Source organism: Macaca thibetana, chromosome 3, assembly GCF_024542745.1.
Source record: "Macaca thibetana thibetana isolate TM-01 chromosome 3, ASM2454274v1, whole genome shotgun sequence".
In the NCBI taxonomy this organism is placed as follows: domain Eukaryota; kingdom Metazoa; phylum Chordata; class Mammalia; order Primates; family Cercopithecidae; genus Macaca; species Macaca thibetana.
Window position 1 is genome coordinate 170,084,008 of NC_065580.1, and position 15,763 is coordinate 170,099,770.

The window sequence follows — 15,763 nt, forward strand, 5'->3', positions numbered from 1 at the left end:
TATGTTACCCATATTCATTGCATGTTTGAGTAGAGGGATGTAAACAAGCATAAATATACATTTAAAATGTAAGTTTATATGTTTTTAATTGTAACTTAGATGTAAAAATATAAACTTTATGTGCTTTGTGGATCCTAGCTGTTCATATCTAATCTTGTAAAAATATTTACAGTCTATTTTTTTCAAAGTAAAAGAATAATTAGTCTGGGTGCCATGGCTCACACCTATAATCTCAGCACATTGGGAGTCCAAGGCAGAAAGATCACTTGAGCCCAGGAGTTCCAAACCAGCCTGGGGGCAACATAATCATCTCCACAACAAGATTAAAAAAAAAAATAGGCAGATGTGGTGGCATTGCTTGTAGTCCCAGCTATTCTGGAGGCTAAGGTGGGAGGATCGCTTGAGCTCAGGAGGTTGAAGCTGTAGTGAGCTGTAACTGGACCACTACACTCCAGCCTGAGTAACAGAGTGAGACCTTGTCTCAGAAAAAAAGAAAAAGAATAATTGAACCAATATTAAGTTCTAGACTATTTTTCTACATCCAATAGCAGCAGCAACATATAATGGGTATGCATACTGACTGGGCTAAGCATTGCGCAGAAGACATTTGCTAGGTTTAGAGATATGTGTGAATAGTAAATTATCACAGTCTTCCCTTTCTGAACCAACTTAGAAACAGGATACAGATCAAAATATAATCGGTAAAGCTTAATTGAAGGATGGCTTTAACTTGATTCTCTATCCTTCTGACTTCCTTGGTTAGCCTTGGGACTTGCTATGAGAAGAGCAAGACATTTAGCAGGTCTGCTACATGAACCTTTAAGCACAGAGGATCCATCCCACCCTCCATCCACCTGGACACCCAAAAGGCCACATATGCTCAATGATTTTTGCCATATTAATTACATTCCACTGGGAAATGTAGGCCAACATTTGTCTACCTTTTCATTTCACCAATCATTTCACCAAAGTGGGAAAAGTTGACCTACTTTTTCCCTGGGGAGAAGTCAGTAAGAGATGAAAACAAAGCAACAGCATCCTTCTATTTACTAATGTATAAGATAATTACCTGGAAGTTTTGTGAAAGTGCAAATCCAGTAGGTCTGGGGTCTAGCCTGAAATTTTGCATTTCTAACCAGCTCTAGGTCATGCAGATGCTGGTTTTGAGTAGCGAGTTTCCAGAGCAAGATTTGTGAAGCTTTTTCAGGAGAGCCCCAAGATTAAAAAAAAAAAAAAAAAAAAAAAACTTTGGGAGGTCGAGTGGGCGGATCACAAGGTCAGGAGATCGAGACCATGGTGAAACCCTGTCTCTACTAAAAATACAAAAAATTAGCCGGGCGCGGTGGCGGCGCCTGTAGTCCCAGCTACTCGGGAGGCTGAGGCAGGAGAATGGCGGGAACCCGGGAGGCGGAGCTTGCAGTGAGCCGAAATCGCGCCCCTGCACTCCAGCCTGGGTGACAGAGCGAGACTCCGCCTCAAAAAAAAAAAAAAAAAAAAAAAAGTTCTTGTAACAACACAAAGATATTACAGTGGAGTTTCCTGGAGAGTACATGTGATGTTAAAATGATTAAATACAGGATAAGATATTAGAATCCAGCTATCTTCTATAAAGAAACTTGCCCATATATCAAACACCACATTTGTTTCACTAATTCTTTTTGGTTTTGGAGAATATGATTATTTGCCATAAAAGTGTTACCTACATTAGCATATAATAATTGTGGTATTGTTATTAACAAATATTTATTTTTTCAGTTGTAATTTCCAGTGTGGTAAATATTAGCAGATACAATCTACATAAACAAAAGTTCTGGGGGTCCTTGAGAGTTTTTAAAGGCATAAAAGGGCCCCAAAATATTTGAGATTCACTGCTTTCTGGAGGCTGGAAGTTTATTTCTCCTTGGTCAATACACATATAAAGAAAGAGAAAATATGCTCTCCTACTCTTACAGATATGTCAAGAAAATATTGAGAACCCACATGTTTTAAAATACCACCTTAGCTCAACGTACTTGTGGACATTTTTGAAGGGAAAAAAAATTTGGCTGTGTCTTATGCTCTTTTTAATGGAATGTCAATAAACATTCAGCGAGTTCCTATTCAAGTTCCTTAATATTGGGAAATGGCAGAACAGGGAAACAAGTGAGTCTTAATCCCAAAATATGCTGCATTGCCACAAAAGTGGATGAGTCAGTTTATCCTTGGCTTCCATAAATCCTGGTGTTTTCTTACCCATCTCATGGATGAATATTTGGGAAAGTATTTTCTTGTAACATAGGCCAGTATTTTCTTTATTAAACGTATTATTTCTTTTCTATGAGTTTCTTTCCGTCAAGAGAACACATGTGGGGCAGTAAGTCAAACAATGCATTTGTTGATCTCACATGTGGCAAAAACTATAAAATGTTTCTGGAAGTCTAAAAGCAACATTTACTACAGGTATCCCTAGTTTAGCTGCCTACAACTTGCCTTTACCAACTGTAGCTTCGTTGAAATGTTTGCACTCTTGACTCTCTCTCTTCAACCTCATTTTAACGGAACCTCACAGATGTGGTTTTTTGTGTGTAATAACACATTTGGCCATTTTACAACTTCTCCCAAGCATTTATTGATGAGTGAATTCTGCAATGGATGAGCTGCCTGGAGGCGCTATCTCATCTACCACCTTTTCTTCTACCTGTCGGCAGTATAATTGAGATTATTCCCATGTTAGATCTGAGCCATTACTGAATTCCCTTTTTAAATCTATCTGTTTTACTTTATGTCTTAAAACACAACTGTCTTGCACTTATTTACATTCTCATCATTTCCACCCCCAACAATAATAGCTAACCTTTTTAGGAGGAATATCTCTTTCAAAGGAACAGAGTTGTGGCTTTAGCTTTTCTATAATCTATTTACCTTAGCTGCTTGCTATGTGACAATGAGTATTCAAACCAAGACAAACAAACCAACAAAACCTAGAACAAGAAATGCCATTCAACTGCATAGGCTGATCACATTTCAAATTATGAATTGCTGTGTACTATGCATCTAAGATCTTCAGGAAACCACTCAGAGACTGAAAATGTGAATACCATATACACTAATCCTAAGGGTCAAATGTTACATTATGTGATGGGAAAGATAAGAGTCATTGACTTTTCCCTCAAGTTAAAAGCAATCAATACCATTTATTACTACCTGTATTAGTCCGTTCTCACACTGCTATAAAGGTATTACCTGAGACTGGGTATTTTATGAAGGAAAGAGATTTAATTGACTCACAGTTTCACATGGCTGGGGAGGCCTCAAGGAAACTTGCAGTCACAAGTTTGCAGTCACAAGAAGGCCCATCTTTGGGCCTTCTTGAAGCAAGGCCCATCTTTCATGGCAGCAGGAGAGAAACAGCAAAGGAAGCCACACACTTCTAAACCGTCAGATCTTGTGAGAACTCACTCACTATCATGAGAACAGCATGAAGGAAACTGTACCATGATCCAATCACCTCCCACCAAGTCCCTCCCTCGACACATGGGGATTACAATTCAAGATTTGGATGGAGCACAGCCAAACCATATCACTACCTGAGTTTTCTTCGAGGTATGGAGCTCTAGAACACAAAAGTTTCTATTAAACTGAGTTATAGATAGTCATGATTATTATTTATTTTTTTTTTTGAAGTAGATATTTATTTATTTATTTATTTATTTATTTTTTTCTGGGACATCAGTACTTGGCCTATTTTTTTTTTTTTTTTTATTATTATTATACTTTAAGTTGTAGGGTACATGTGCATAACGTGCAGGTTTGTTACATATGTATACTTGTGCCTTGTTGGTGTGCTGCACCCATCAACTCGTCATTTACATCAGGTATAACTCCCAATGCAATCCCTCCCCCCTCCCCCCTCCCCCCTCCCCATGATAGGCCCCGGTGTGCGATGTTCCCCTTCCTGAGTCCGAGTGATCTCATTGTTCAGTTCCCACCTATGAGTGAGAACATGCGGTGTTTGGTTTTCTGTTCTTGTGATAGTTTGCTAAGAATGATGGTTTCCAGCTGCATCCATGTCCCTACAAAGGACACAAACTCATCCTTTTTGATGGCTGCATAGTATTCCATGGTGTATATGTGCCACATTTTCTTAATCCAATCTGTCACTGATGGACATTTGGGTTGATTCCAAGTCTTTGCTATAGTGAATAGTGACACAATAAACATACGTGTGCATGTGTCTTTATAGCAGCATAATTTATAATCCTTTGGGTATATACCCAGTAATGGGATGGCTGGGTCATATGGTACATCTAGTTCTAGATCCTTGAGGAATCGCCATACTGTTTTCCATAATGGTTGAACTAGTTTACAATCCCACCAACAGTGTAAAAGTGTTCCTATTTCTCCACATCCTCTCCAGCACCTGTTGTTTCCTGACTTTTTAATGATCGCCATTCTAACTGGTGTGAGATGGTATCTCATTGTGGTTTTGATTTGCATTTCTCTGATGGCCAGTGATGATGAGCATTTTTTCATGTGTCTGTTGGCTGTATGAATGTCTTCTTTTGAGAAATGTCTGTTCATATCCTTTGCCCACTTTTTGATGGGGTTGTTTGTTTTTTTCTTGTAAATTTGTTTGAGTTCTTTGTAGGTTCTGGATATTAGCCCTTTGTCAGATGAGTAGATTGCAACAATTTTCTCCCATTCTGTAGGTTGCCTGTTCACTCTGATGATAGTTTCTTTTGCTGTGCAGAAGCTCTTTAGTTTAATGAGATCCCATTTGTCAATTTTGGCTTTTGCTGCCGTTGCTTTTGGTGTTTTAGACATGAAGTCTTTGCCCATGCCTATGTCCTGAATGGTACTACCTAGGTTTTCCTCTAGGATTTTTATGGTATTAGGTCTAACATTTAAGTCTCTAATCCATCTTGAATTAATTTTCGTATAAGGAGTAAGGAAAGGATCCAGTTTCAGCTTTCTACTTACGGCTAGCCAATTTTCCCAGCACCATTTATTAAATAGGGAATCCTTTCCCCATTTCTTGTTTCTCTCAGGTTTGTCAAAGATCAGATGGCTGTAGATGTGTGGTATTATTTCCGAGGACTCTGTTCTGTTCCATTGGTCTATATCTCTGTTTTGGTACCAGTACCATGCTGTTTTGGTTACTGTGGCTTTGTAGTATAGTTTGAAGTCAGGTAGCGTGATGCCTCCAGCTTTGTTCTTTTGACTTAGGATTGTCTTGGAGATGCGGGCTCTTTTTTGGTTCCATATGAACTTTAAAGCAGTTTTTTCCAATTCCGTGAAGAAACTCGTTGGTAGCTTGATGGGGATGGCATTGAATCTATAAATAACCTTGGGCAGTATGGCCATTTTCACGATATTGATTCTTCCTATCCATGAGCATGGTATGTTCTTCCATTTGTTTGTGTCCTCTTTGATTTCACTGAGCAGTGGTTTGTAGTTCTCCTTGAAGAGGTCCTTTACATCCCTTGTAAGTTGGATTCCTAGGTATTTTATTCTCTTTGAAGCAATTGTGAATGGAAGTTCATTCCTGATTTGGCTCTCTGTTTGTCTGTTACTGGTGTATAAGAATGCTTGTGATTTTTGCACATTAATTTTGTATCCTGAGACTTTGCTGAAATTGCTTATCAGCTTAAGGAGATTTTGGGCTGAGACAATGGGGTTTTCTAAATATACAATCATGTCATCTGCAAAGAGGGACAATTTGACTTCTTCTTTTCCTAACTGAATACCCTTGATTTCTTTCTCTTGCCTAATTGCCCTAGCCAGAACTTCCAACACTATGTTGAATAGGAGTGGTGAGAGAGGGCATCCCTGTCTTGTGCCAGTTTTCAAAGGGAATTTTTCCAGTTTTTGCCCATTCAGTATGATATTGGCTGTGGGTTTGTCATAGATAGCTCTTATTATTTTGAGGTACGTTCCATCAATACCGAATTTATTGAGCGTTTTTAGCATGAAGGGCTGTTGAATTTTGTTGAAAGCCTTTTCTGCATCAATTGAGATAATCATGTGGTTCTTGTCTTTGGTTCTGTTTATATGCTGGATTATGTTTATTGATTTGCGAATGTTGAACCAGCCTTGCATCCCAGGGATGAAGCCCACTTGATCATGGTGGATAAGCTTTTTGATGTGTTGCTGAATCCGGTTTGCCAGTATTTTATTGAGGATTTTTGCATCGATGTTCATCAGGGATATTGGTCTAAAATTCTCTTTTTTTGTTGTGTCTCTGCCAGGCTTTGGTATCAGAATGATGTTGGCCTCATAAAATGAGTTAGGGAGGATTCCCTCTTTTTCTATTGATTGGAATAGTTTCAGAAGGAATGGTACCAACTCCTCCTTGTACCTCTGGTAGAATTCAGCTGTGAATCCATCTGGTCCTGGACTTTTTTTGGTTGGTAGGCTATTAATTATTGCCTGAATTTCAGAGCCTACTATTGGTCTATTCAGGGATTCAACTTCTTCCTGGTTTAGTCTTGGAAGAGTGTAAGTGTCCAGGAAATTATCCATTTCTTCTAGATTTTCCAGTTTATTTGCGTAGAGGTGTTTATAGTATTCTCTGATGGTAGTTTGTATTTCTGTGGGGTCGGTGGTGATATCCCCTTTATCATTTTTAATTGCGTCGATTTGATTCTTCTCTCTTTTCTTCTTTATTAGTCTGGCTAGTGGTCTGTCAATTTTGTTGATCTTTTCAAAAAACCAACTCCTAGATTCATTGATTTTTTGGAGAGTTTTTTGTGTCTCTATCTCTTTCAGTTCTGCTCTGATCTTAGTTATTTCTTGCCTTCTGCTAGCTTTCGAATGTGTTTGCTCTTGCTTCTCTAGCTCTTTTAATTGTGATGTTAGAGTGTCAATTTTAGATCTTTCCTGCTTTCTCTTGTGGGCATTTAGTGCTATAAATTTCCCTCTACACACTGCTTTAAATGTGTCCCAGAGATTCTGGTATGTTGTATCTTTGTTCTCATTGGTTTCAAAGAACATCTTTATTTCTGCCTTCATTTCGTTATGTACCCAGTAGTCATTCAGGAGCAGGTTGTTCAGTTTCCATGTAGTTGAGCGGTTTTGATTGAGTTTCTTAGTCCTGAGTTCTAGTTTGATTGCACTGTGGTCTGAGAGACAGTTTGTTATAATTTCTGTTCTTGTACATTTGCTGAGGAGTGCTTTACTTCCAATTACGTGGTCAATTTTGGAGTAAGTACGATGTGGTGCTGAGAAGAATGAATATTCTGTTGATTTGGGGTGGAGAGTTCTGTAGATGTCTATTAGGTCTGCTTTTTAGGTCTGATTATTTTCTTAAGCTATAATTCTTTTTCTTTAAGTTAAACCAATATTACATATGTATGTAACATATGTACATACGTATGTAATATATGTATATATATTCTCTCTCCTCACCTAGACTCTATGGGACTATATGAGATTGATTTAATCGAAAATCATTAAACCAATGTTTGTCAAAAAACTGTAAAGTCCGATGTGCTAGGCACTGGAGGCATGTGTAGATGGAGTCCTCATGCTCTGTGTGACGGTAGCCTGGCATGCGACAGGAGCAACAGAAAAATAAGCACACAAATGGCTTTAACACTATCAGGGACTATAAATACAAAAGGATATTAACGGAAAGGATGCACTGCTTTTTAAAATTTTTCTCTATATGTAGTCCACATAGAAGTCGTGCATCTTTATACACCTTTTTGGATTTTCCACTTATTTGCATCAGACTTTTCTCCAGCCTTAGTAACTGGAATGTCTTAAGCTTCTTTATTCCTCACAGCCTTAGTGATTCTCTTCCAAAAACTTCTATCAGAACAAAGTCAGAGGTAATCTCTGAGGCAAAATTTAAGTGAATATGAAAGAGTTAAAACCCTTAACTGCTATAGTGAGTAATTTAAAATAACAATAATACATTTATTATTTCTTTGCCATGTTCTAGGTATTTCACACATATTCAAATTCTTAACGTTGCTCACCTTCATAAAAACTCAATGAGGCATGTGTTATAACTATCACTCTTTTGCAGATGAGGAAAAAAGTACACAAAGTATCTAAATAACTTCCCCAGGATCCCAGATAGTGCCTAGGCTAGGACATAAACTCAGGCATTTTGGCTGCTTGTTTCGGCAAGGTGTGCTTAACCATACAGAAAGTTAAAACATAGTGGATGTTCTCCTTCCATGTCTTGTTGTTTGGTAGAATAATTTTGTTATGATGTTCAGCCAGGCAGTTAGCTCTCACTGTTTAAGAGCCACGATTTTCTATACTGCAAGGTCACGCACTGAGATGAGGAAGGCTAGCCAATTGATTTCTTCAGAATAAACACTGGAGGAAGGTTAATGTCCTTACATTCCAGGATTTTACAGATAATTATGGTATTTAGTAAGACTAAGCAAGCTTAGAATAATAGAATTACAGTGGAAATCTCGGTTTTGATTAATTATGAATGTAAAAATTTTATATTTAGTATACCCACCCCGATAAAAGGCGTTGACAGTTTTTACATAGACCAGCAGGTAAGTGACATTCATAGGTAAGTGACAACAGAAAAACAGGAACTACAATAATAGAATAAATGTTGCACACTTATTGGTTACCTGAGACTACACTTTTTAGGAATAATGTAAGAGATAAGCTTGTTAGTTAACATCACACCAATAACTACACACAGTTTCAGCTCAATCTGTTAATATTAAGTATTCGTTCTTATGCTCTTTGATACCAAAAATATTTAGATTATCTAATACATGCAAAGGACTGAGCTAGGGGCTAGACATAACATGGTCAGGACAAAGTAGTATGTTAACCAGGTTATTTCTGCTTTAGGTGACAGAATCCCTAATTAAACTTACTTAAACAAAAGAATATTATTAACATTACTGGATTCGAGGATTCTGATTATTTATCGTCCCCTTTTTCTCTCCTCTCTTTTCTACTTTCTCCTGCCTTCTCCCTTTCTTATCTCTGTTCAACTTCATTCTTAGACTTTTCCCATTTGGTGGGATCTCTGAGATAAAATGGCAATCAGCAGAGACCGGCTAGATGTTTCCCCCTCTTTCTTCTTCTTGGTTCACTACTGGTTTGTATTTTTCAGCTTCCCACTCCCATCTTTACATCGGAGTGGGGTCATAGGGCTATTACTGCCATATGGACTGTATTTCTGCCAATGGACCAGAAGTATGCTACTTCCAGGAAGAGGCAAGCAAGGGAGAGTGTGTCTTCTCTACTATCTCTTTCTCTTTCTTCCCTTTCTGCATCAGCCTTGGAAGCAGCTGGGGGGAAGGACTACAGGATGGAGCAAGCTTGAGCTCCTACCGCATGGATCACTACTGTGCTGGCCATCAACCTACAAGGGACAGTGACAGGAGCAAAGAATACACTTTATGTGAAATCATTGAGAATTTAAAGGTATTTGGTACAGCAGTTCGACTTCCCTTCTTAATGCATGATCCTTAGATTGTCTGATCCCGGAGAAAAAGTGCTTTCGGCTAATGGTTTGAGCAAATGTCCAGTGGGCAGAGCTCTTCCCAGAACCATCAGCTCTGGCCAGATGTACGAGGCACTCTGACTTGTCAGGCTTGGTATCCAGTATCCAGATCTGAAGAAAAGCAGTCAGCTTTATTCAAACACATGGATTGACTTTCCTTGGAAAGGTGTGCTTTTATTATTAGAAAAAAGGATGGTAACGAAGAGCAACAGGAAAAATATCAGTAAGCACCCACATACATAATTTTTAAAAATAGTTAACATATGTGTTTTGCATATTTTACATGTGTCCAGGCATGCCTCCAACTTGCTAGTTACTGAACTAGAAACTGGAGATACCATGGTGAGGAAGACACGCATGGTCCCTGGTTTCATAGAATATACATTCTATGGCAAAGACGGAAAGAAAAAGAGGAAGAAAAGAAAAGAATGTGGAAAGAAGAAAGAGACGTTAGCCAAAAATAATTCTGAGACGTTATTATCCTTAGCATGCAAAAAGTTTACTTATGTAGGAGGGACCCAACCATTAGACTCCTGCCAACAACCAAAAGCAAAAGTGAAATTTATGATAGAAAAGAGGGGAAAAAGAATCTCATAATCTCAAGACACTGTTTTGCATTTTTTGGAAGGTAAACTGGTTGGCTGGAAGCTAGCAGAGACTCTAATCAGGTTACTTTGCTCTTTAATGCTCTGAATACCAGCAATTTGTTCAAGTTATTTATGGATTATCTGAAACTTCTGTGGAGTTTAGCTATACCACATATGTAAGAGACTTTCTCTGCGTCATACTGGCCAGTTTCCCTATGTTAATGCCTCTACCTTTCTTAGATTCAATCTGCACCATTTTCCTCAATTGAATTTTCTAAAAGAAAGGAAGACACCTACTAAGCTAATAGATGAATAAAATAATTGCTTATATGATTAATGCTTATCAGAAATAAGTGTGAGTCTGAGGTGCAAAAAAACACGCTAGAGATTATATAGTTAATTATAAATATAAATTTAGTAATTTATAGCCAACTATCGGTAATGAATTCTGTGTCACAAGTCAGAATAACTTTTTCAGGTGCTGTTCAAAATTCACCTGCAACATTTGGAACCAAAATGACATGGGCCATCGAGGGTCTGATAAACTTTCTGGGCAGATCTGGTGGGGATTTATCTGAGAAGATGATTTTGAACAAGGGCTTGAGTCTCACAAATGAGGGTCCCACAACTGAATCCTTTCCTCTCCACCCCCATTCTGAAAAGATTCTGATGCTCCACCTCCTTAAAGGATGGGGGAGTCTTGTTTTATCACTAACATAAACTGGAAAGGGTATAGATGGATTGGAAGAGGGTCCTGAAATGAGAAAAGGAGAGGAGCAAAAGTGGTAGTCTGGCTCTTGGAAAGAACCACACTAGAAGCTATGGGCAAGAGTTAGTTCCCCGAATTGTAAATCAGTCAAAGCCCACTTCCTCTTTTCCTGCTGCCTCAAGCTCATGTGCTCATATTTTCAAAGGTCAGAGGGGTCAATCTTTTTGGGACCCTGGGGCATTTGGGACCCTGGGACATAGTGGTGAAACAGAAGTTTCCAACAGGTCCAGGTTGGGTCAGCTGGAAGGAGAAAAGGGGGAGAGTTGATGGTGAGTTTCTGGAAGAGGGTTCCTTCCTGGGACTTAGAGTCAAATCTTCATTCAGCCAGTGACAGTGCATTATCACTTCCTGTTTCCAACTTGATTTAACACAGTAAGAAGCAGAGATGTAGGAAGAGCAACTCCTCCTAAGTCAAATAAAAAAGTGAGAAAAAACTGTAATGTATTTACTTGAACTCAGGTCTAGGAGTGTAACACAGGTAACTACTCTTCCACCTGTTAGTCCCTGACTAGGAAAGGTGTGTATGAGAGAGGTATGTAATAGTGTATGGAGAGTCTGAAAAAAGATACTGTATATTTTCTTCCACTGACCACATAAGCAACTTGCAATGACCCCAACATCATGGGTAGGAGATAATTACATTTATCAAGAAGCTACAGTTTCCATTTCCCTACTTGCCAGGGGTGAGACTGTAACCAACTGATATTTATCAGCTTTGTGTGAACTTACTGCAAGTTCTTACCTTATTTACCAGAAGAATATATCTAACATGGAGAGACCAAATAGTTTTGAGGAAGATGGTAATATTCTAGAGCTTGAGCAAGGCGATGTTAAGATACAACCTTAACTGTAAAAAAACAAAAATGCAATGATAGAACCGAGAAACAACTCCTACTACAATTACAGCTACTACTCAGTAAGTAATTTGAACACTTTGCTTGAAATTTGCCATTATGAAAGAAAGGAAAGAAAACCTCAAATGTTTCAAATTACTTCTGCTAGAAATTCCTGACTTTCCATGTGTTTCTAGTAAGGTTTGATTTTTGATGATTTTTGGAAAATAAAGAAAAAATAGAACTCAAGTAACTCATAAAAGCAAGTAATATGTGCATAATTGTGTGAGAAAAGCTAAAACAACATTTCACAGCTGGTCAGCATAAAAAATGACTTGTCGGTTTTACTTTACAGATAACACCTGTATGTCTTAAATAATACATATGTACATTATTCATTTGAAGACTTCTATATAGTATAAAATTACTGTGTATAAAAAATAAAAATCTGGCTTTTCCAGAAATATATTTTCTATAATATTAAGTAAAACAGATTCTAAAGCATATGTTATCCCTCACAATAGATAGATTGTTTTGTAACATGTCCTAATCAGATAGCAGAGAAGATGGTTTCGAGTTTTATCAGGCATTCAGTAAGGTTTCCTGAGGGGGGAAATAAAAGAATCTCTACAACACAGGTCTCTAGAAAGTTTTCTTCGTGAAGGCAGAGGATGATTGGTTTGATCCCCTCTTCTATTATCTGAGCTCTAATTAGGATTTCTATCAAGCCATCAGTGCAGCCTAGAGGGAAACGTGAGTTCAAGTGAGTACGTGTGTGACACATGCGTGCTGACATGTATTGTGTGTACTAATGCATATGAGATTGGGTATACATGCATTAGTGCATCAGGATACATGTTCTGCCATTGTAAATATCAGAGGGGATGGACGGGGGGAAAAGAGCTGGGAAAGGAGTGAACAAGGACTATTTAAGTGTAGTTTCACCCTCTAGAAATGAAGAGTTCTTATCAAAGCTAGAATTGCTCCCAAAGTGTAACCTTTGGTTTTGAAGCAAAGCCCTCTAAAAACTAGAATTTGCAAAGCGAGTGTCACGAAAGGAAAAAGCTCACCCAGAGTCTTTAAGGCATTCATTAATGGTCCCACGCAGTAGTGGGGCTTAGTAGTGGAGATCTTACCCGCAGAATCCACACACCCTGCTACCACCAAGGGGGCTGATACTAAAAGGGTTTCCAATTCAGCAGGCCTAGGGTAGGGATCTTGATGTGGGAAAGAAAAACGCAGAGTCGAGACTGTAATTCTTCTACATGGGAGGTAGGGAGCAGGTGTTTGGCTGGAAGGGAATATTTTACTGTCAGATATTTCCTCACTCTTACCATTAAAATCATAGTTTGGGGTGGGGGTAGGAAATGACACTTTAGCAAATAGAAATTTGAGAAAATACTACTTACAAGAGTATACAAATCTATGGAGTGGAGCTATATTGGAAATACAGGGCTCAGAGCACCTGCAGGAGTAATTCTCTTGCTTTTTCTCCCTCTATATTTGCATTTTCCAGTTTGTTTTCTGTGCACCTATTAGACAAATGGCTCCATCTCTAAACTGTGAGTTTCCTCCAAACATTACGCATGACTTGTTCATCTTCTCATGCCTCCAGAGAGCCTCATAAAGGACTTTGCAGTAGGACCTTGACAGATACTTGTTAAGCTGAATACATTGTAAGAGGTGTTGTAGAATGAGCCCACATTAGGAGCTGGGAGATTTAGGTTTCAGGACATTCGGCCGCTACTGGACTTTTTATCCACAGGCAAGCCATTTTGGCATCTAGGTCTTAGCTTTTCACTGTTAGATGGAGGAAGTTGCCCTATCCGATCTCCAAGATAAATTCTAACATTCCGGAGTAGTAAGTCCTTCTTCCTTTTGGGAAACGTACAATTGTCTATCAATGGTATTTGTGATCATATACTGTATAAATTTCTCATTAAATATGCACAAATAAAACTGTTACTTAGAATAAGTAGCAATTAGTCTACTTAAACATGACTGCTAATATATTTTTCTTTCTACTGTAAAAATAAAAAGTTCAGCTACTTTTATCCAGTGCAAATCACTTCCTTAGAGTGACAGACAGTAATTTTTTCCACAACGTAGCAACTCATCCTAATCTACTAGTGTAATGTTTTAAAAACACTACCAAATGAAGTTTCTAAAGTGTCCAAGTTCTTTTCTAAAAAAAAAAAAATTATATCCAAGTAGAAATTTTCTGAGATATAAGAATTTACTCATTGTATTCATAAGATTTAGTATTTATTTCCTTGTGAATATGTAGCTCTAGTAAATATTCTGTGCTTGATATTCATGTTTGGAACTTTATCTGTGTCTATCCTATTCTCCCCACGTATTTTTAAATATTTGCATAAACTGAGTCCACATGTCACTATGTAATTAAACTTAAAGGCATGAAATTCAGATTCAGGATTCAGCACAGTGCTTGTGAAAGAGGAGAAAAGCTCCATTAAGAAGAAAATTCAAGCTGGCACTGTGTCTCATGCCTGCAATCACAGGTAATCAGGAGGCTGAGGTGGGAGAATCCCTGGAGGCTATGAGTTCAAGACCATCAAAGAAAAGATATCTGTTGGAATTTCCTGAAATCCTAAATAACAAATCTGTCTGTGAAAATAATTGTAATTAACACATTTTAATCACTGTCGCCTAAAATGCCTGTCTATCAAAATGATTCTTTGACATGAACAATGACGAAATGATTAAATTTATTGAATCAAGGTTGTATTAGAAATGGTGCTTAGTGCCAAATATTGGACCCTTTTTCACTGTACCTGGTTAAAAAGATAAAGTTTGCTATTTGTAGGTGCAAAGCAAAGACCACGAGAGAGAATGGTTAAGGCAAGGCTCACAGGCCTTGGTGAGATAGAGTATATGGCTGGAACCTCCTATGCTGACCCATCCAGCTGTTAGCATTGGCCTGGGGCAACTGGCCACTGAGAGGCTGAGGCATTGTGGAATTATAAAGCAATGGCCTTCCGCAATAGTAAATTCCTCCCTGGTCCTGATGTATTTCAGAATCCATCAGGGGCTGTTGGGTGTCCCTAAGGCCCCAATGATTTCTTAATTTCTAAGTTAAAACAAGATGTTACATTGGCCCCTCACAAGACTCCAGAGGGTGTTTCAGGCACAGGGCAATAGGCATTGTTGCCAGGCAATTCTGAAATTCCTTCCAGAGGATTATTTCCACTTTAAGAACCTCCATCCAGCCCTGGACTCTGATCTTTCCATCCCAGAGAAAGTGATCAGCTTGGGGCCTTGCTATCCCCTGCCCTGCTATCTCCAGCATCACCAAAGTTAAACGTAGAAAAAGATGGAAATGTACACATTACACCACATTCATTTTTCACTGGTGCATTAGTTAATTAGCCTGAAGAATAATTTGGGGATGGAGGGAGCTCTTACCCCTACAGTAGAAGGTAGACCTTCTAACCATAAGTCGTGGGGTTTTCCTTCTCCCTTCTTAGAATGATAATTAGAGGAAACAAAGAGGTCAGAGAAAATGAGTAGCAGTGATAATGCCACCCGCGTACTAATAAGCACCAATCTTCCTTCCGCCGAAAGTATTCTTTTTCTTCTAAAAGGAATTTCTGAGAATGAAGGCAGGTCAAGGCCTATGGCGATAAGCGGTTGCTTTAGAAGAGACAAAAACAGATACAGGAATTTATTATTAAATTATCATTTAAGCAAAGAAATAAAAGTGTGAGCGCAAAATTTTAAAATCTTTCGGGAAAAAAAAAAATGAGCGGAATTCCCTTTAAGAGTTAACTCTTTCCCGCCCTGCCTTTTTAGAGCAAAGGAAGTTCCAGTGGGCTGGGATTAAGGGACAGATTGTGGACCCTGACGAAAGGCGTGCTGGAGAAAAGCTGGGAGCCCGCGGTTTGCACACAAAGCTGCGGAGTTCCCAAGCGGCGGGCGTTGTTGCCCCGGGGTTCCGCGAAGCGCCAGGAAGCGCCCTGGGCTCACCTCTCTGCTGGTGGCCGGGAGAAGTTAGTCACCCGGAGCCCGAATCCGGCGAGCGTCAAAGCACTAAGAGGCTGGAGAATGGGGAGGGAGGAAACCGGGTGCCGGGACGGAGGGG

General features: G+C 38.8%; 1 long non-coding RNA gene across 1 annotated transcript; it reads right to left on the bottom strand.

The window, feature by feature from the left end:
- Window positions 1-8,415: 8,415 nt before the first annotated feature.
- LOC126951012 (uncharacterized) lies at window positions 8,416-11,949 on the bottom strand. Its single transcript, XR_007724334.1, has 2 exons — window positions 11,571-11,949; window positions 8,416-11,234 (listed from the first exon to the last, which is right to left on the bottom strand). It is a non-coding gene; the product is annotated as an uncharacterized LOC126951012 (long non-coding RNA).
- Window positions 11,950-15,763: the final 3,814 nt, after the last annotated feature.